This window comes from Tympanuchus pallidicinctus, unplaced genomic scaffold, assembly GCF_026119805.1.
Source record: "Tympanuchus pallidicinctus isolate F22 unplaced genomic scaffold, pur_lepc_1.0 scaffold40, whole genome shotgun sequence".
Classification (NCBI taxonomy): domain Eukaryota; kingdom Metazoa; phylum Chordata; class Aves; order Galliformes; family Phasianidae; genus Tympanuchus; species Tympanuchus pallidicinctus.
Genome location: NW_026294759.1, coordinates 920,937 through 941,773, shown reverse-complemented (window position 1 = coordinate 941,773; position 20,837 = coordinate 920,937). Strand labels below are relative to the sequence as shown.

The window sequence follows — 20,837 nt, the reverse complement described above, 5'->3', positions numbered from 1 at the left end:
GAGCCAGCAGTGTGTACTTGCAGCCTCAAAGGCCAGCTGTATCCTGGGCTGCATCAAAAGAGGCATGGATAGCAGGGCAAGGAAGCTAATTGTCCCCCTCTGCTCTGCCCTTGCGAGGCCCTGTCTGGAGTACTGCATTCAGGTCTGGGGCCCTCATCACAAGAAAGACAGGGAGGTGTTGGAGCAGGTCAAGAGGAAGATCATAAAGATGATCAAAGGAAGAAACACTTCTCCCTTGAAGAAAGGCAGAGGGAGTTGGGATTATTCAGCGTGGAGAAGAGAAGGCTCTGGGGAGACCATATTCTGGCTTTCCAGTAAGTGAGGGGAGCTTATGAACAGGAAGCTGACTGATTTTTTATGTGGTCTGATAGTAATAGCACAAAGGGGAATGGCTTTAATCTAGAAGAGGTGACACGTAGGCTAGATGTTAGGAAGAAATTCTTTCTTCAGAGTGTGATGAGGCTTTAAAACAGATTGCCTAGAGTTGTGGATGCCCCATCTCTGAAGGTGCTCAAGTTGGATGGAGCCCTGGGCAGCCTGATCTAGTTATTGGTAACCATGGCAGAGAGGTAGGAATTAGGTGATCTTTAAAGTTCCTTCCATGCCATTCTATTATTCTACAACTCTGGGCAGTGCATGAGGAATGCATTGTCCTTACTCCTAAATTTTAACTTTCCCCATAATCCCCAAGTGAGTGTGGGTACACTGGATTTAAAACATGACACAAATAACTTGTAGCAATGAATGACAGGGAAGCTGAAGTTCACTAAGGCTACATATTTGTAGGCATTCAGGATGGCACAGTGGCAATCACTGGTTCAGGAAAAGTTTGACACAAATGCAGAGTCTCACCTTAAACAAATTAAAAACATCAGCATCATTTTGGTACCATGGTGCTCCCATCTGAGTCTTTTTAATGAGACTGGATTGCTGGGGCAGACAAGGGTATGCATCAAAGTCTTCCAGGTGATAAGGGAACCCCCGTCCTCCAATTGTAAAACTGTCATCAAAGACCTTCTTATATAACTGCAAAGGAAAAACAGAGGTCTTTATGAGGAACTGGCCAACAAGATTGTGTGAATGAGCCAAATATTTGGACTATAGCCCTATATTTTATTTCATAAATCTTCATAGTTGACAAAGTTAGCACTGAGCCATCTTATGCTTAAGGACATGAGGCCCAAGGAGTGGATGTAGGCAAGAAACCCTTAGGCTCAAGATCTTCACCTCTGGCAGTTCAAGCCTTTTAACTCTAAGGTGCAAAATCCGGATAAGACACATCTCAGTTTGAGTGCAAGGCATTGGCATATCTGACTTATAAGTTTGATGAGTGTTATTTAATATGTCTGTTAGAAATAAGTGCTGTGCCTTAGAACAGCATTCCTGTAAAAGAGAACACCAGATCACACTGAGGTGCCTACCTACAGCTGCAGTAAGTCCTTCCAGATTTGGATGAGGGTTCTTTGTAACAGGCTGGCCTACTGTAACTTATCTTACAACTTTGTATGAGGCATACCCATGTGTATCATCTCTGGTACGCTTCTAAATTTTCAGTTCTTGCAATGTTTTTGTTCTAATAAGTCTTAAATTCATTCAATTGAACCACAGCACTGCTTTAAGGATAAGTTTCTTCAAATCTTCTCAGAATTATTCTCAAAATGCACCTGGGTGCCAACAAAATCATGGCCACTTTTCACCAGTGACCTCATGGCCAGTATGGGTTTTGTCCCCTGGCTTCTGTTTTCTAAAGAACTGCTTGAGTGCTCAGACTGAGTCATGCAGTTATAATTCAGCAATATCTGAGACAAAAGGACACGAGGGCCCTACCAGCATAAAATTGATTTTTTAATTGTAGACTACCCTGAGTTGGAAAGGGCCCACAAGGATCATTGAGTCCAGCTCCTGATTTCACAAAGGACTATTCAAAATTCAGAACATACTTAAGATTAGCTTAGCCTCTCTGCCTGGTAGCAGACAGAAGAAGAGAAAGGAAGGTTTATGTGAGAAAAGAACTTTTCTTCTAAGCAGTAAGCACCAGCATCTCTTTGAAGCTGCTCTCCTGACCTACCCTGGCAGTGGTGCGCAACTTCCATTACTCTCCAGGTTGAGATTCAAAGCACAAGGCAAATGCAGTAGGAACATGAAGAACACATAACTACTCAGAAAAGACCTAGGAGGGAGAATGCCAGAGCAGCCACATAACAATGCATCTGGGCCTAGGAATGGCCTATGGGCCTTCTCCTTCCAGGAGCCTCCTGTCAAAGCACGGAAACAGAAGGCAGGCAGACATTAGGGTGCTAGTCATGGCAGGCTGTACTCACTATGTCTGCTGTTAGAGTATTGTTCTCCATCAGGAGGACGCTTTTGTCAACAGATTGGACAGAGCAGAGGGATCCTGGAGCAGCTTTGAGATTCAGACTGACTTTTGACCCTGGGACTTCCTGCTTGCTTGAGAAGTCCAATTCCACCTGCAAAAGAAGATAGGATCAGGCACTTATCATTAGAGAGTCTTAGGTGTATGGGCAGTGGAGTGAAAGAGAATAGGGAAGGGATGAGATGCGGAGAGAGTCCATCCTGGAAAACCACTGGAAAGGTTGCTGGAGCTGCAATGTACACAGCCCAGTCATAATTCCCCTACTTCTTTGCAGCCACCTCCTGCTGATTCAAGACAGCCTAGGCAGTGAGAATTCTTCTGTAGCTAGGTTAGCAGAATTCTCTTTACATTAGGGAGAGAATAGAGGACACTGTGCTTTCAGATCACTGGGGAATGTAGGGAGAAAACAGTGTTCAAAGGGGCATGATTTACTCGTTGGGAGGGGCTTGCCACTCAGTGCAGGGGAGGGCAAAACTAGGAATTTAGAGAAAAAGGAGGTTACTTATTTTGTTTCTCAGACAAAAAATACTGGACATTTGTTTTAGCAGGTATCCAATTTACACCTTTTGACTAAAGATGAAACAGAACCAGAAACGACAACAGACCAGAGAATATCAGTGATGTGATTGTCCTCTTCTTCCACTTTGCATTTCTACTCACCTTGTGTCTGAAGCACTTGGCTACTTGAAACTCTTCCACATCAGCCACTACTTGTCCATCCAAGAAGAGTGTGTACACTAGAAGTTTGATGTCAGGCAGGAAGTCATTGTCAATAGTTAGAGTTGATGAGAAGGAACCATGCAGATCTGTACGATGCAGGAAAGAATAGAAGAGAGGAAAAGGACTCACTTGAATCCATGCCATTTAGAATCAGCTGACTGGAGACAGGAATCAGAAGAGGGAATTCATTATTTTCTACCTGTAAACAGGAACACTTCATACAGTGCCACAGATTGCAGATTAACAATAATTTTAGAATAGTAGCCAATCCTCAAGGTTGGCAAAAATATCTCTCTTCCCTCCTCCTGCACATTATGTAAGCAGATGAACTACAAAATTTTGTATCTTCTCAAAGATACAAGCTAGCAGCAAAGTCACAAGGTCAGGAATTAGATCAATTAGATCTAATTAGATCAATTAGACAAGACTGGAGAAGGACACTCACCTGGAAGGCCACTGCACCAATCATAATGGTAACTGTGTTGATCTAATAAGGTGGACCACAGTCTAACAACTCTTTCAATAGCCCCTGCCTGTGGTTAATAGTAACATGTATAGTATTTGGCATTGTTTGGCAGTCATGCTTTCCTGAGATGTGCACATAACTTTCATGAGGTACTCACTCTCATGCTGCGGGATTGGCACCTGCTTCTTTCCACTGAAAAGGATCCTGCCTTTGGCTATCACCTGAAGAGCAAAAAGAAGAGCCATTGAAGGGCCTGAATTCTGTAAGCATGAGAACGTAAACAGAATGAAAGGGGAGAGAAGGAAATGTTTGATGGTTACTGTCACAGAAGCTCTTCTGGTAGGACGTGCCCTAAAAATCTCGTCAGCAAAGATGTTGATAGCATCTCTGGCAAGGGAATTCAGAGGTGTTTGTTAGGCCATGAGAAGTGGCTACTTATGTAGCCAGAGTCTAGCACCAGCAGCTGCTATTAAGCACCAGTGGAATCTGATCTTCATGTTACTAAGATACAATTTTTTTTTTTACCTTAAAAATGTGCCCAGTTCAGTAACTGATACTCATCAGGTCAGTAACAGATAATCATGACATCACAGCTAAGTTGTAGCCAGACTCTTGCTTTAGATTCACTTTCCTGTAAGCAGACTTCATCAGCGCATGTTCATGTACCTCTGCAGTACATTAGCATACTGTGCAAATTCGATGTTTTTTTTTTTCCCTGTACAGATACAGACAAGGAGAGGTCAGCTACCTCACACAGTTGGAAGTCTGGAGCACTCTATTGGATAGAAACCAGTCCAGTCTTTCAGTGCTACCCATGTGAAGATAATAAATACTAGACTAAATGGCAGTCATCTGCCATTGCTGCTCTCAAGGGGTTCTTCACCCAGTCTGTATAAATACCTGGGACTGTCCTAGCCCAGGTTCAGCACCTTTTACTTGGCCTTGTTGAACTTCATTAGGTTAAAAGGGGCCCACTTCTCCAGCCTGTCCAGGTCCTTCTGGATGGCTTCCCTTCCCTCCAACATACTGACTGCATTGCTTAGCTTGGTGTCATCTGCATACATGCTGAGGATGCACTCAATTTCATTGTTTAAGTCATTGATAAAGATGTTGAAGAGCACCGGGCAAAACAAAGCAGTTTTACTGGCCTCAGATAAGTTTAACATCTCCTAATAGTATCTACATGTTATTGTGAAAAGGACAAAATAGCAGTATGGTCTTGCCCTGAGATTCAGATGTCTTCTTTGCTTACTAGATAGTAGAAATCAATGTGGTCTGTTCCAGAGCTGAGTTTATTCTGGTTGAGGATATAGTCCACTTGCACATTCTGCTCTTGATCACAGGGCATCACATCATTCCTGGCCTTGATCTCAAGGAAGCTGTTGCTCTCAGAGTAGAAAGGTTTCAGCCAGTGGAAGCTCTCCCCAATCCCTTAGTTCTGCTCAGAATTGTCCATGGGTAATTTTCAAGGTAGTAGGTACCCTTCAGAGTACAAAAACATGAATAAGCAATCGGTATGACATGACAAGAGCTTGAGACAACTGAAAACACTAGGATTATACCTGAGCTACTTGGCAGATTACATATCTGGTATGTTTTAAAAGTTCTTTTGTGTAAGGTCAATACTGAAGTCAATAATACTGTCTCTTATGAAGTTTTAGCAAAAAATTTTTAATTTAATATTTTTTTTAATAAAAGTATTTAATATTTTGCCCCAATCTTCCTTTTCCTTCTATATCTTTGTAAGGACACACAACATCAACTTTTAACCATCTACCATGAATATAACACCCAAATTTTCTTAGTATTTCTCATTATATGCCCTGAAGCATAACAGGCAGCAAAAGAACCTTTGCATGATGAAACTCTATTCCTTGCAGAGAATCTACAACTTTGTGAATAATAGCTGTGAGCCTATGAAAAAAACCTAGAGCCTGCTTGAAAAGATTACAGAGCCCAGACAAAATTAGGAAACTTCACCACGGATAGACTGTTGCCTCAGGAGAAAACATAAAATCATAGAGTCATAGAATCATAGAATCCTTAGAGTTTGAAGAGACATCTGAAGATCATCTAGTCCAATGCCCCTGCAATGAACAGGGACATGCACTGCAAAATTAGGTTGCCCAAGGCATGATCCAGCCTTGCCTTGAAAGTATCCACGGATAGGGCATCAACCACATATCTGGGCAGCCTGTTGCAGTGCCTCACCACCCTCATTGTGAAAGACTTTTTCCATATATCCAACCTAAATCTACCCTCTCAGAACTTGAAGATATTTCCTCTTGTTCTATAACCACAGACTCTGCTAAAGAGTCTGTCCTCTTCTTTCCTGTAGCTCCCCTCTACTTTCCTGTAGCTTCCCCTGTCCACTACCAGGTCACCTCAGAGCCTTCTCTTCTCCAGGCTGAACAGCCCCAGCTCTCTCAGCCTGTCTCAAAGGAGAGGTGTTCCATTCCTTGGATCGTTTTTTGGCCCTCCTCTGGATGTGCTCCAACAGATACATGTCTCTCTTGTACTGAGGACTCCACATTTGGATGCAATACTCCAGGAGAGTTCTCACCAGTGCAGAGTAGAGGGGCAGGATCACCTCCCTCGACCTGCTGGCCATGCTTCTTTTGATACAGCCCAAGATACGGGTAGCTTTCTGGGCTGTGAGGGCACATTACTGGCTCATGAATCCCATACCATCTGCAAGAATACGGATAGTGGGAATACACATGTACTGCCAGGCTGGATACAATGAATTCAGAAGTTGTGAAGAGTATACAAGTGCTTCAAAGTGTAGTTTTGAAAAGGAGGTCAAGAATAGCTACCTGCCAGGCTGAGCCTGAATAAGACGTGCTGCTGCAGGGAGACAGCAGCCGCTTGAATTGGACTTCAGCAAAGACAGATGTCAGCTGCAGTTCTGCTGAGCCATCTCCAGTACATCCCAGAGAAAAAGGAGAGATTTCATCTGATGAAGTGGTCAGATTAAAGAATGATTTTAGTGAAGTCACTCACTTTTAGAAAAGTGAGAGGGATACAAAAGATGGATTAGGATCATGCTCCAGCTCAGGACAGCAGAGCACCTTTGATGAGTGTTTAGCTGAACTGTTTCAACAAAGCCTCTTGTCTCTCAGGGAAGATGGAATCAGAGAGTAATTAAAGATGCTTCTACAGATATAATCAGATGAGATAAGGAGCCAGAAGCCTGTGCATCACACCTCAGATGTCTTCCCCTTTCCTTTCCATCCCTCCTTATTTCACTGATCTTTTTTTTCTGTGGCTGATGCTCACCTTCAATGAAACAAGTGACATGTTCCAGCTGGTGGTATTCAATGAGAAGTGGATTTTCCCTTCCTCATCTGTGAGGAATGACAGGCTATAGTTAGTAATGGCCCAGATAGAACTGTTTTTAGCCCCAGTTGGACACCTGTCCAAGTATCATCCTGGGAACTTGAATCAGAAATGACTGTTAGTGAATAGATATGATTAGATACACAAAGCTTTAGTGATTTGCCAAGTTGCAATTACCACTTGCATGGCTGTCCACAGGCTGTACAGGGAGTAGTATCTCCCTGCTTCCACCACACCCATATCCTTATACCACATAGACTAGAGCTATGTCTATTTCAAGAGCTGCTCCTGAAGAGCCTTGCAGAGACTGCAGCTGGTCCTAAAACTCCTGTCCAGGGAAATTGCTAGGTTAGGGTGATGAACAGAAATTGCTTTTATAGAGGGCTTCAGTCATAGACTAAAGATTGCTTCCTTCTGCCAACAGAAAACAAGACCTATGATGTATCCTCAGAGAAGGGACACATGGGGGTTACCTGCCCTGTGTATGGTAGTCCACGTTTGTAGAATGATTGGAGATTGATAAACTCTATAGATTTCATTCTTGTCACAATAGAAATTCCAGAAAAATCTTTAGTCTGTGCTCCTATTTAGAGAGAGAAGAAATCTATTAAACTCTAGCAGTGCTCTTAGAGAAGCAGAAGACAAGATGATACTTCCAAGCCATATACAACATTCAAATTTAGAAAAGAAAATACATTGTGCTAGTGTGTAATTCCTTTAGTCTTTTGGGGGACATCTGCATTATGAGGGGGTGCATATAAGCACCTATTTCTCTTTATTGCTGATTAAGGGAAATCAGATCATTTTTACTTATAGACAACTACTACCATATGTGCCTAAAAGTGGCCTGAAGAATCCCATTCACAGTGTGGCACTCCAAAAAATGGACACCTCCAGTTGTCACATCAATGGGACATTAACATTCATGCTGAGAACCTACTACGTTATAGTCAATATTGTGGCAGACCAAAAAGGAGCAGAATGAGATTCCTGACAGCAGAAGTGTACATAAGCAGACTTGCCTGAGGTTTAGGAAAAGAGAGGATGAGATTTTGGGTACGAACTGCTTGTCAGGATGGTGCACTACAATCAAAAAGAACTGTGAGGGTTTTTTCCATGAATTTTCCAGGGCTTTGCAACTAGCTAAGAAACACCTTGGTGTCCAGGCAATCACTAAAATGACATCCACTAGCAGGTAGATGTGGAGATGAAGGGTAGAGAGGATTGGGAAATCTGGTAATAATAGATAGAAGAAGTACTAGAATAGAGACCATCATCATGATGGAAGACAGAACTACTGCAGGAAGGTCAAAGCCAAAAAATTTCAAACAAAGAAAGAAGCCTGCTGCGAGTTATGAAACTTTTCACATATTCTCCAGTACCTGTTCCAATTTCCTCCATTTCTCCTATCACAATTATGTAGTTGTCAGATTCATTTAATTCCAGAGCCTTTGTCTTTACTGTAAATTAAGCACAACCATTTTTGTCTGTCTGGAGGAATGGAAACACAAACAGAAGGATGATCTGGAGGTAGAGGAGCTGTTTCATATATGGTAAGTAATCCTAAAGAAATACTTCTAAATACTTATGGAACAGAAGGAAGCTCAAAACCTATAACTGCACAAATCCATCATGGATAACAGCAAGAGAAGAAACTCACACACTTGGATTTAAAAAAAAAATGTGGCATTTAAAAAGTTCTTCAGTTAAATTATACAGTGGTTAAGTAAGTCTAAAACAAACTCAGAAGGAGACTGCACTAGGCCCAGATCCTGCACCTAAGTGACTATGTTTCCATCTGAATTAGAGGTAGCCTCCTCCCTAAAATCTTTTGGCCGTTGTGAATAAAGGCTGACATGATGGCATTCCAATCACAACTGTCTCTCTGATGTGACTATTTTAAAAATTGGCATCCAACCAGTTACAGATTTCAAGAGCTGTGCCAAGCATTAAACAGCGACTTGGTACAGACAGTCTGCCATGAGAGGTGGGGTGAACAAAGTGTTTTTAATTGTGCCTGTTGAGTTCTCCTGAGAACCTTGCAGGGATTATTGCATGATGAAGGAAGCTGGCACTCATTTGGCGTTTTGCACAGCTAAGACTGCAGCGTTTCAGATGGAGATAATTTGCTACTGGATGAATTTTTAAAAATGCAGCAATCCATCTGGATTTTTCTATTCAGACTTGTTGCTAGCTGACATGATATTTAAAAATGTTATATTGTGACTTTGAGCCTTAAAAAGGTGCATCTGAAAGCTGTAAGAAAAACTAGGCTTGCAGCTTAACCACAAGCATATAATGAGCATAGATGTGCAAAAAAGTGTAACTAACACTGGACATAATCTTTGACAGGACACTGGTAAGTTTAAGATGATCTATAAACTGTATGAACAGTACAACAAATAGTGCATCGAGTCTGTGACTTAATGCTCTGATACCACATGTGTTGGTGGGAGCAGACACAGGGCTGAATAGACTAGTGATTTAATTCTACATAATATCATACAAACTCTTTGAAAGACCAAAGACACTATTACTTTTATAGAGCTTACACCTTCTCCTGAAACAGTGAGTCAGATATGGGCAGCCAAAAAGTATTTGAGCAGTAAAGTCACAGGAAGATAAATGGTCTGATCTATACATCTAACAAGTAGGAAGAAACTACATTAAACAGATTTCTGTGCATTAGGGGTGCAATCAGGCAGGTTAAAGGGACAGACAGACAAATAGACATTTTCATCAGGTGATAATTTCATCTATCTTATTTGTTCACCCACCCAGCTCTGTTGCTTCCTCATCTCAGAAGAACTTGAGAAATCCTGCATTTCATACTGCAACAATGTGATAAAAGTAATATCTGTTTTCCCTTGAGCAGGCTTTCCATAGGTATACCTGTGTCAAAGGAGAGAAAAATACGTCTGAAGATGAACTGCTTCGGCAGAAATATTGAACCAGGTCCCCTGCCCTATCTAGGGTTAAGTGGAGCCCAGAAGAGTGTTGTATCTTGCTTGCTCAGAAACATCATCCCTTAAAATCAGCTTGCATCCCACTACCATACATTGGGAATGTGTTTCAAGCCACTGTCTCAAGTGTGCCCTCTAACCAGCAACCTTAGTATCCTTCAGTGTCATAGTAAATGACTTATATAAAAAAGAACTAGCTTGACAGAGTGATTTGTCTCCCTCAACAAAAAGTTAATGTAAAACCACTGTACTGATAGGCCACTTCTCTCCTTCTAGCAATCTGGAGGTGATTATGGAGCCAGAGGACAGATCACAACAGTGCTTACTTGCCACATAGTTTCAGCTGAAATTCCTCATCTTCTGTGATGAAGGGAAGGTGCTCAAAATTTAATTCAACCTTTGTCAGCTCTGCAAACAGAAGTTGGAAAGATACAGACCAAGGGAAAAAAAAAAAAAGAAAAAAAAAAGTGATACCAATTAGAAATTCTGCTATAGCTACAGTCCAGAGGGGAAAGAATATAATATTCCCACTTACTCATTCCAGTGCTGTGACAGAACTTACTCCTTTTGCCTGTGCCTCCCTCTGCTGCTGCAGTTCCACGAAGAACTGCTTTCTACTCCAACCTAGTGAGCCATAAACACTATAAACAGCACAGGGTTTTATTTTTACACATATCACTGCAACTGAATGGGGTTAAGATGTGATGCCACTCCTGTTATGGCAGCTGAACAGTATATTTAGCTTAGAAGAAGAAAACAATGAGAAGCAGCAAGAGCTCATTACAGGGCCCAGCTACAACTAGAACAACATGATAGACTACAACCTTTTACCCTACCTGGCTGCAGAACCTCTAGAGTTCCGAAGGTTCTGACCACGTCCCCTGTCTGCTCTTCTCCCAGAGCAAAAGGTCTGATGAACATGGCCACATCACCCTCGTCTTTCTCTAGATATCCACAGTGTTTTTTCCTCACTTCTGCTGTCTAAGTCTTACCATATTCATTAAAACTGAATGTTTTCTGAGCCATGTCTTGTTGCACTGAAATGGTATATTTCCCAAGGGCTGCTTCAGAGGCCAGGGGAAAGGATAGATCCACAATGCCATGTCTTGACTTCACATTCAGCCATTCAGCAATGCGATTATTTTCAGGATCCTATTTTGGAAAGAGCATTCAGAGCCACCAAATCAAATTGACAGGATGGGTAGTCCAACTATACTCAGGCACAAGAATGCACTACCAAGACTTACCCTTGCCTCAGGAAATAGTACACCTTGCCACATTGTGATTCCTTCTCCCTCCAGTAAACTAAACTCTTGAATTGCAAAGGCTGTCAGTAAAGGTACTGGGAAGTGGTAACATCATAATACCTTAGGAAAGACAAGCAGCTGTGCTGCATCTATTCATCATTTTGCTTTGTGCTTTATGCTCTGTACAGACCAGTTTTAGGGCTTGAGGTTTTTGAGATTCGCTACTGTTTCTAGCTCACCTATGTGCATCATAGAGAGCTGGTTTGAATGAAGAACCCAGGGTGACCAAGTAGAAAGGTCTCCAACTGACTTATTTATTGGGTTACATTTTTGGTGCAGCCCAGTCTAGAAGTGAAAGGCACAGTGGAAGAGACGGACATCTCCCTGTGGTCAGATATTCGTCACTTACCTGCAACCATATCTGAAGATACTGTAAAAAGAAAAGAGAAACAAGCTCAGTTTTGTATAGACCTAAACAGTACACCAGAAAAGTTCTGCTCCATCCAGATCCTATGTTATGCGTCTGAGGAAGATATTACTAGAACCTCCTGTTCTAGTCTGCACTGCAGTCTTTCTCCAAAAGGCCAATAGATGAGTGGTTTCCTTTCAAAGATCATTTATCCTTATGATTTAACAAGCACGCAGGAAGCTTTACATGAGCATCTCAACGTGTATCATGCTTAGGCTCCTCCATCTAGAAACGCACAGGGTTACACTTACCTCATTTTTAATGACCATAAGGTCATCATCAAGGTTGATGATTCGAAATTTCACTGGAAATATAAAGAAAATGAGAGTAAAGCATTCTGAGTGCAATATATGCTTGCACGAATACTCTTATCATTTCCTCTGCTCCATTATTTGTGTCTCTCTTAGTATACTTCAGCAGTATTCTGGTCTTCCCCCAAACAGCTCTTCTATCACCTATCCTAAAACATCTCCCCATCTCATCCCACCTAGAACTTTGTCTAGGAGATAAACATACAGATATACATACATGCATGCTGTAGAAAATAATTTTACCTGGAAAGATTGTAAAAAAGTATAAAACAGTGTCATTTGTCTTTCTGCAGTCTGTTCATACTGTGAAAACTCTGGAGCAAGTCGCCATATTTATAGAACTTGGAGGTGCACTAAGCACGCAGCATCTACGCAGTGAATCTAAAGTCTACTTAAAGGTAAACAAGTATGCAAAAAATGACAGTAGATTTTTCAATATTTTGGAAACTTCTGGCTTTCCTTTTAGGCATCACAAGACACATTTCCCCTGAATGACACACAGGAGCAGCAGGCTGACCATCTGATGCAGCATGGATCATAAGAGTGCATGCTGCTACACATTGTTCCTGGAAATCCTGAAAATAGAGACCTGCTTTCTTCTAGTTCCAACAAGCTTAGCTTGATGCGCTTGATGAAGATATCCCACCAAATATGGCTGCTACTTTGAACATTGCCCCCCATTTCCTCTTCACCTTCATTCCTCACCTGTTCCACCAGGTTTGTAGAAGGCCTTGTCTGTCTCTATCAGAATTATGCTTTTCTGGGGCTTGACCAGAACCTTCTTGTAACCCTCAAAGAGCACATTGTCACTGCTGTGTATCAGGACATGAAGAAAAATCACCTCTTCTGACTGTCAAATTGAAAAAAACAACTGTATAAGACTTCAAGTAGCTTGAAGAAGAAACCGAGGTCCCCTTCCTACTAAAATCTTCAACTTCCTTCTTTCCCTCCACTCTCCTTTCCTTAGTCATAGTCTACTCCATATTCCTCAGTTTCCTCATTTTTTCTCTGCCTTTCCCCTTATTATGCTTGTGTCTTTCTATGTCTTTCCTTTCCTTATGATCTTTCTCACCCTGCATCTCCCCCCTTGAGTATACCTCAAACACAAGACAGATGGAATTCCTGTTTGTAAGAGGAGAGGCAGCCAAGAGAAGTGTCTTACTTGTGTAGCTGAAGCAACTGTTTCTGACGAATTTAACTTTGGCACCTAGGTTGATTGATATAAGAAAACAGAAAAAGAGTCATCAGAGACTTTTCATCTTAACCCAGAAGTGAGACATTAACTCACTCAAACAACTTCCAAATTCCTGAGTCCAAATTCCACTACGTGAATCTGTCTTTAGTGAACTTGATATCATGGGAGAAAGAGCAATCACCATCTGTATGGGAACTGCTGAATCACTGCCTGAGCCTCTGATTGATCACCTGAGGTGAGCAATGAGTCAGCCACAGGAGCACAAGTGAAGGTTCCAGCAGCAAAATTCACCTGTGCTGCTGGAAGGGATGGAGCCTGGCTCCATCTCTCCTAGACCCATTTAAGAGCTGACTGCAACTGGGAAAGGATCTCTTCTGGAGATCCCTCCTCTGGAGTTTTGCAGTGGGTTCAGGACATGGGTAAGCTTTCTATCTATTCTCTTTCTGTTATTATGATCTGTTTTTCCACACTCTCTTGTTTATTTTGTAATTATAGTATCTTTATACTTATTGACTACGTACCATCTTACTCATGAATGTTAGAGTGAATAATTGAATGTGTCATTCTCACCATTCACAGAAATGCAAGATCTTTGACAAATGACGAAAAACCACAGGGAGGCCAGATCTGGAACTGATCAAGGAAGTTATGAGAAACAAGCTAGTGGTCAGACAAAAACTTTGGGTATCTCACTATCAGAAAGACTGAACTTACCTGGATGAAGGTTTTGTTTTGTTTCTAACTACAAATGTCCCTGGCTTTCCATTACCAGGACTTGTTCTTCTATGGCCTGGCACCAAATGCTTGCCTTCTTGATGTAAGAACTGAAAGTGACTACAGCCCCTTCTAGGCTTCTGCTGACTTCACAAGATAATCAGGACATAGATATACTGATTTAGTATGGTGCTGAGGAAGACAGAGAAAGTTTATAGCCTCAGCACCAGACAGATCTCCATGGCTCTCCTAAGATGTAACTGAAGTTCTGCAGTTATGTCACAGCCTCAGCTTCGCTAGTTTAGCTAACTACAGCAGCAAGGTTTCAGTGACAGGAAGTCAAGTCGCCAACAAAATATCTACCAAGGTGAAATCCAGTTCACTGTGGATTCAGCACCATCAGCACCAATTACAGGTAACATAAAGCAAGCTCGATGTCTATGTAGACTGCAACTACAACTTATCGTACAGATACAATCTTGGAGTAAAATCATCCTCTTGGAGCTGGAAGGACAGATTTCTGAGGAAGTGAGAATGAAAAGAATGCATTTCTTATGTATTAAATTGCACTGTGATTTTTTTCGAACATTAACTTTTACTCACTGTTTAGACCATTATAATGTTTTCCAACAACCTTTAAGTAGGGTGAAATGAGCTAATACAGATCAAAAGAACAGTTTTTTTTTATTTATACAGTGAAAGATTCCCTATTTTGTGTGAATTGGTAGGGAAATACTTTTCACCTGTTTGCAGCCCATGGCAAGGCAGAGAAGGACCACATGCCAAGAGAGCACTATTGTCTGAAGTGAGTGTAAGAGCATCCACTGGTAAGACAGCAATCACAGCTACACTCACCTTGAAACCGATGCACTCAAAAGTGCCTGGCTTCTCCACATCCTTTTCCACCACTGTTTGATTCTAGGTTTCCAACTCCAAGGTGACAGCCAGGTGGACATCCTCAGTGACAGAGCTGAGGTGAATACAGAGCTGCTCCTCTTGGAAACGGTAAATGACAGCAGGGAACACCACCATGTACTGACTAGAAGAGAGGAGAGGGGAAAAAAAAAATTTTTAGAAACATCCAGAAGTTGAGACAGTCAGACCAGAATCCATTTCTGCTGCTTTCATGAAGAGGTAGAAACCAGAGGTCAGAAATGTCTAAAGGCTGCAGAATTGTAATGCAGTTCTCTTTCCATATCCAGAAATGGCAACATGCCTCTTACATGTTTGTCATCTTTCCATTAGCCAGGACAGAACTGCTCAATAGCAAGTATACAGAAACAAAATGGTGGTGTGAGGAATTACACCGAAAATTCAGTGACCAAAGCTTCAGTTTCACTTTGAATTTCACCTCTGCCAGCAGGATGAGCAAAGGGAAGATTTGTGGCTTTTATAGGTTTTTGGTGTGTGCAGTACTACATTGCTAGAGCAGCTTCTTCAGTAGCAAATGCCAGGGTTTTTACCTGCAGCAGTGTTTGAGACTCCAGTAGGAGTTGCTTCTTCTCAGTCTCCCTAATAACAAGATTTCCCCCATGCAGCTCCGTGATACTAAACAGTGCAGCATCTCAGCACTGTATCTTTCAGTGAGGACACATACACAAAGCCCCCCTCCAAAATCAAAACAAGATGGTCTCACAGTTCCAGACTTGCTTCATCTGCAAATAGGAATAGAGTCAAGGCTAAGAGGAGTGCTGATGCTCCCATTGCTTGAGCTGGGACAGACAGCTGCCAAGATCTTCCTGGGACAGAGAACTGCCTGTACTGATGGGCAGGAGCAATCCTAAGTATACCCCTCAGATGCTCCTAAGTCCAAAGAGGGGAGGGAAGTTGTTATATCTACCAGGCTAATGACACTAGCTAATATTTACTGATTTCCACCAAGGGCAGAGTGAAGGCCACACAGTACAGTTTTCCACCCACATTTAAATTCAGATGGCATTCCAGGTGATGGGGTGTTGGAGTCCTACGGGGAGATGTGGCATGGGTGAAATCTAACCCAGGCTGATGAGGACTTAGGAGAAAAGGTTATCTCAGTTGTGGCTGGCCTGGATTCTGTCTGTACCTCTGGATGAGAGCCAAAGCAGCTGTTATGCATAACGTGTGAAAAATCATAGAATCATACAATCACCAAGGTTGGAAAAAACCTCAAAGATCATCCAGTCTAACCGTCCACCTACCAATATTTCCCATGTCCCTCAGTACAACATCTAAAAGCTTCCTGAACATCTCTAGGGACAGCGACTCCATCACCTCCCTGGACAGCCTTGTTCCAGCACCTGATCGCTTTCTCAGAAAAGAACCATTTCCTAATGTCTAACCTGAACCTGCCATGCCATGACTTCAGGACATTCTCTCTAGCCCAATTGTGAGAGGAGGCCAACTTCCACCCCACCACAGTCTCCCTTCAGGTAGTTACAGAGAGTGATAAGCTCACCCCGAACCTCTTCTCTAGGCTGAACAATCCCAGCTCCCTCTGCCACTCCTCATGAGGTTTGTCACACATCAGCTTGTCACGACCCCTCATCAGCTCCATTGCCCTTTTCCGAACATGTTCCAGGGCCTCAATGTCTTTCTCATGGTGAGAGGCCCAGAACAGAGCACAGTACTCCAGGTGCAGGCCTCACCAGTGTTGAGCACAGAGCTACAATTGCTTCCCTGCTTCTGCTAGCAACACTGTTTCTGATACAAGCCAGCCTGAAGAGATTGCTCCCCAGGGCCTTACTACCCCCAGGCTGATCAACACTTCTGGCCAACTTGGTGTCATCTGCAAACTTACTGGCGGTGCATTCACTGCCCTCATCCAGGTCATCAATAAAGATATCAAACAAGACAAGTCCCAGTACCGACCCCTGCGGAACACCACTCATGGTGGGTGGCCATCTGGATGTGACGCCATTTATTACCACTCTGGGCCCGGCCATCCAGACAGTTCTTTACCCAGCAAAATGATTCTTGTTACTCTTAGTGTGCTTTGTCAGTGATCTTTCCCTTATCCAGTTTTTCATCTGTACTTCGATTCAAAATCTTTCAATTCACCTGCTTTTCCTTTGTTGACACCTCTGTTCACTCATCCATCCAACTCAAGCCTGATCTTCCTGGGCAGAAGACAGAAACCTTCTCCAGGGCTGCTCCTATCTACCCACTGGAAGCTCCTGTTATAGTTTCATTGTAAGGACTTTCCAAAGAAAGCAATATATTTTAAGGCTCCACATATTTTACCAAGTTTCCCCAAACTAGTTGTCCAGTCTTCTGCCAGCTTCATCCAGTCATAAAGTACTTCTATGTTGACACCACCACCTATCTCCTCCAAAGTCCTACCAGGCACTGCAACATTTTTTTTCACTTTTCTTGAATGGGAGCGATGGCAGCTGAACTGAGCAGGGCTTGAACCTATTTGCCTTCTAGATACAACCTCATTTGAAGGTTGTTGTCTTGATCCTGTCCTGGCCCTAGCTGTATTTTTGCAGAACATAACCAAAGGTGTACAGTATAGAATGAATTTTTTGCCTGCCCACTCTTTGATCCCAGTTTCCTGAATTTACTTTGGCATGGTTTCTACATGTGTGTTTGGTATCCACTCTCTTAGATAACAAAGTAATGTAGCAAGAATGTATGCTTTTAACCTAGCACTGACATTCAGATAATCTGCAGGTTTAAAGCACTCTCTGTCCTTGATCTGGGAACGTATTTGATTCTCTGAAATCAACAGGGTTTTGAGTTCAAGTCAAAACTAGCAGGACAGAAAACAGGTCTGATTTCAGATGCATTCCCCATGGCTCTGCATCTCCACGATGGCTGCTGATGAAATTACATGGGAACAGAAAGAAAACTGTAAGATAATAAAGTGCTAAAATTCTTCCCTTAATTCACAGCGAAGTGAGAGGCACTGGCAGGACTATGCATAGAACCATGAGTTGATCTGGCCAGAGGCTTAAGGGCAGGAGTAAAGTTGCAGTAAAAGAGGAAGTTCTACAGAAATTCAATCCTAAAGCAAAATCACAAAGAATGAATTTGCCCATCAAGATGCTTTCAGTAAAAACCCAATAAAGATACCTTATAAAAATAGAGCCCCTGTATCAAAACAAGTAACTGAGCACTCTTGCTGCCATAAGCTGTGCTGCATAAGATAGGGCTGTGGAAGATATCTCCCAGAAGAAATATCAATAAGCCTTAGTGCCTAGGCAATAAACACTGTCTCCACCCCTCCTATCAACCCACATCCCAGCCCCAGCCACGCGGTGTAATTTCTACCTTGGTTTCAAACCAAAAGAGAGATACATTCATTCTTTCAGGGCAAGAGTTGCAAGAGTTCAGCTCTGGATAAGGGGGAGAGGAAGGAAGGATATTAGCAAAAGCAGACATGAAGGAGGAACAGAGAAAAGGCTCAGATTTCCATGGAGGGATTCGACTAGCAATCAGCTATGTGGAGAATCACTCTTCTGTGGACAGCATTCTTCTGCCTCACATGGGTGGAACATGCTATGAGAACCTTATCTGCTTTGTATATGCCCACTGGTCTTGGGGACGTCCTTGGGAGTGGCAGGGCAACAGAAACAGGACAGAAGGAATATTTTCCCAGAGGAATTTCATTTTTCATATGCCTGAGATTTCACTTGATTTTCATGTGTCCTCCTTAACATGCTCTCTCTATTACATGGCTCTCTTTAATGCCTATTAGTATAGGCCGTATATTTCTGCAAGTACTCTGGTCAGATAACCCTGCTAGCTTTCTGCATGTGTTTATTTCTGACCTGCCAACATCTCGTATGTTCTACTGTGCTCCAGAATATACTTCTTCGGGGCTTTGCTTTTTTCTCCAGTAAGAAGCTGACATTAAAATATTTAGTAGGTAAATTAGATGCCTTTACAAACAAGGCAAAAATGAATCTATGGTATCTACTGTAGGTGCTTTTTGTAAAGCAACGTGTTAATTCTGGCTTAGCTGGCTAAGTGCTCCCTACAGTAGAAGTTACAGTGGGAAACACATCAGTGGTTCTTACAAGATCTTCCTCAAACCGTATGTAGTATGGAATGCAAAAGCTTAGTTTTGAAAGCCTTTTCTAGTGGGAGTAAAGCCTTTTCTCTTTGGCTGACGGAGCTTTCATTCAAATAAGTCTTTTGGTGTTTCCTACTGCTGCCTTTTGCATGAAGCTTTGTTTGGTGGTATAACTGCTGGCTTCAATAGGCTGTCTGCTGTCCCACCTTTATGTCAGTGCTTTTTGTAGCTTCATCAGAAGGTAATCCAGCCTAGCTCTAGAAATCCTTGAACAACAACCTCAGAGAGTCTGTCTCAGACTTTTCTAGCTCAAAAGGCAAGAACAGGAGATACATTAGCAAAGGGAAGTAAGAAAATGTCCCAGAGTAGAGTGTGCTCAAGTAACATTAGGAGCAAGGCAAGTTTGGGAAGTTCAAGCAGCATGCCTTTATTGCACATCCTTGTCCTGTGTTGTTGGCACCTGCTATCAGCTCCCCTGATATTAGCAGCAGATGGACTACTCAGGGTAGCTTGATAGCACTCAAGTGTGAAAGCATTCAAGGCTCATGGCCAACAACACTCTGGGGCTGCTACTGTGATTTTTGGTTTAGAGTTTGGCCCAGATAATCATCTGTTGACAGCAAGTCTCAGTCTTGGTTTTTGTACTTACAAACAGTATTGAGCAATGTAGATACTGCTCATGATGTTGTGTCATGGGAAGTCCTGGGGAACTGCTTAAGGAAGAGTCATCAATAGCTGGGATACAGATGTGCTGAGGGTGAAGAGGATCTGTGGCTGAACAGAGAGCATTCGACCAGTGACTGTTATTTCCTTCCCACAACACCTCCTAGTGGAGCTAAGGGTAAAAAGCATCTACTTCACTGAGAGTCCTGGCTGTCCCTTGAGGAAGAAAAAGGTTTGGAGAAGACTGAGGGGAAGATATGGATGCAGAAAGCCAATTAGCTCAGAATGAATGAGAATTACCCTTGGTTCCTTCTTGTTGCTTTAGTGTCCGTGCAAATTTAGCAGTGCAGTGTTGTGAAACAATCTCAGAGTGGCCTCTGCAGTAAATGATCAGTGCCAGTGAGAACAAGTCAGCTGCCCAGCCCACTTTTCTAGAGTGGTCAGAGTACTTTCAGTCCCTCTAGCCTGTGAATTAAAGTTATGAAAATCCTAATTTCTCCAAGGAGATTTCTAATATGTAACATACAGAAAATAAAAGTTTGATCAGTTAGTGCTGTAGTTACACAGCTACTTGAGAGAGCTGCTTTTCCTAAAACAGCTCTCAGGGTATTGATTGACCTTCAAATCTGTTAGTTTTAATATGAAAAATAAAATATGGACCGCAACCACCTGAGCTGAGGAACGATACCAGAAAGAAGTATGTTTGTAACAACCCATACAGAGAGGTCTGACTGGGAGAACTGTCTGTCATGAACTGACTATAGCTATCAATAAAGCCTCAAAAAGCCCTTACAACTCCACAGCCTCTGCTCACCACTGAAGTTCTTAACATCCTCATTTCTATAAGATGCATCATGGTCTCTTGCACAAAGTTCTGAGCTAATTTCCCAAGACTTTTCCAGGGATTCAAGATATCATAATCCACAGTAATCACTCTCAAGTAGATCATGACTCAGGCAGCATGTGCTGTCAGTGTTGCCCCGCTCCACAGTGACCTGAGGGCTGTGCCAAATCAGGTCACCACAGGGAGCTAGCAGTAGTACTGGTAGTGCAAACAGAGAGCAATAGCAGAATACATTGATTTTGTCAATGTATTTGTCAATGAGACAGGGAGAAAAGTCCTTCCCTCTTCAATCTGGGACATACCTGGGCATTTTAGATGTGTCACAGATCTCGGTTCTCAGGATGAGTATGTGTGCTCAAACAATGCTGTGGCAAAGCAGATAATCCTGCAGAAGTGTCTCTTGTTGTGCTTGGAAATAACCACTTTCTATTACTACATGTCAGGTGAAATCAGATGCTGTACTACAGAAATCACATAAAAATACACCAGAAGGAATTTTATGAAGTTATATTTCTGAATGCGCGCTTTCAAGTCTA

At 42.4% G+C, this 20,837-nt stretch overlaps 1 pseudogene; it reads right to left on the bottom strand.

Annotated features, from left to right (window-relative positions):
* Positions 1–15,813, bottom strand: part of LOC128089843 (alpha-2-macroglobulin-like protein 1) — a 29,187-nt pseudogene extending 13,374 nt beyond the window's left edge.
* Between the last annotated feature and the right edge of the window lie 5,024 nt (positions 15,814–20,837).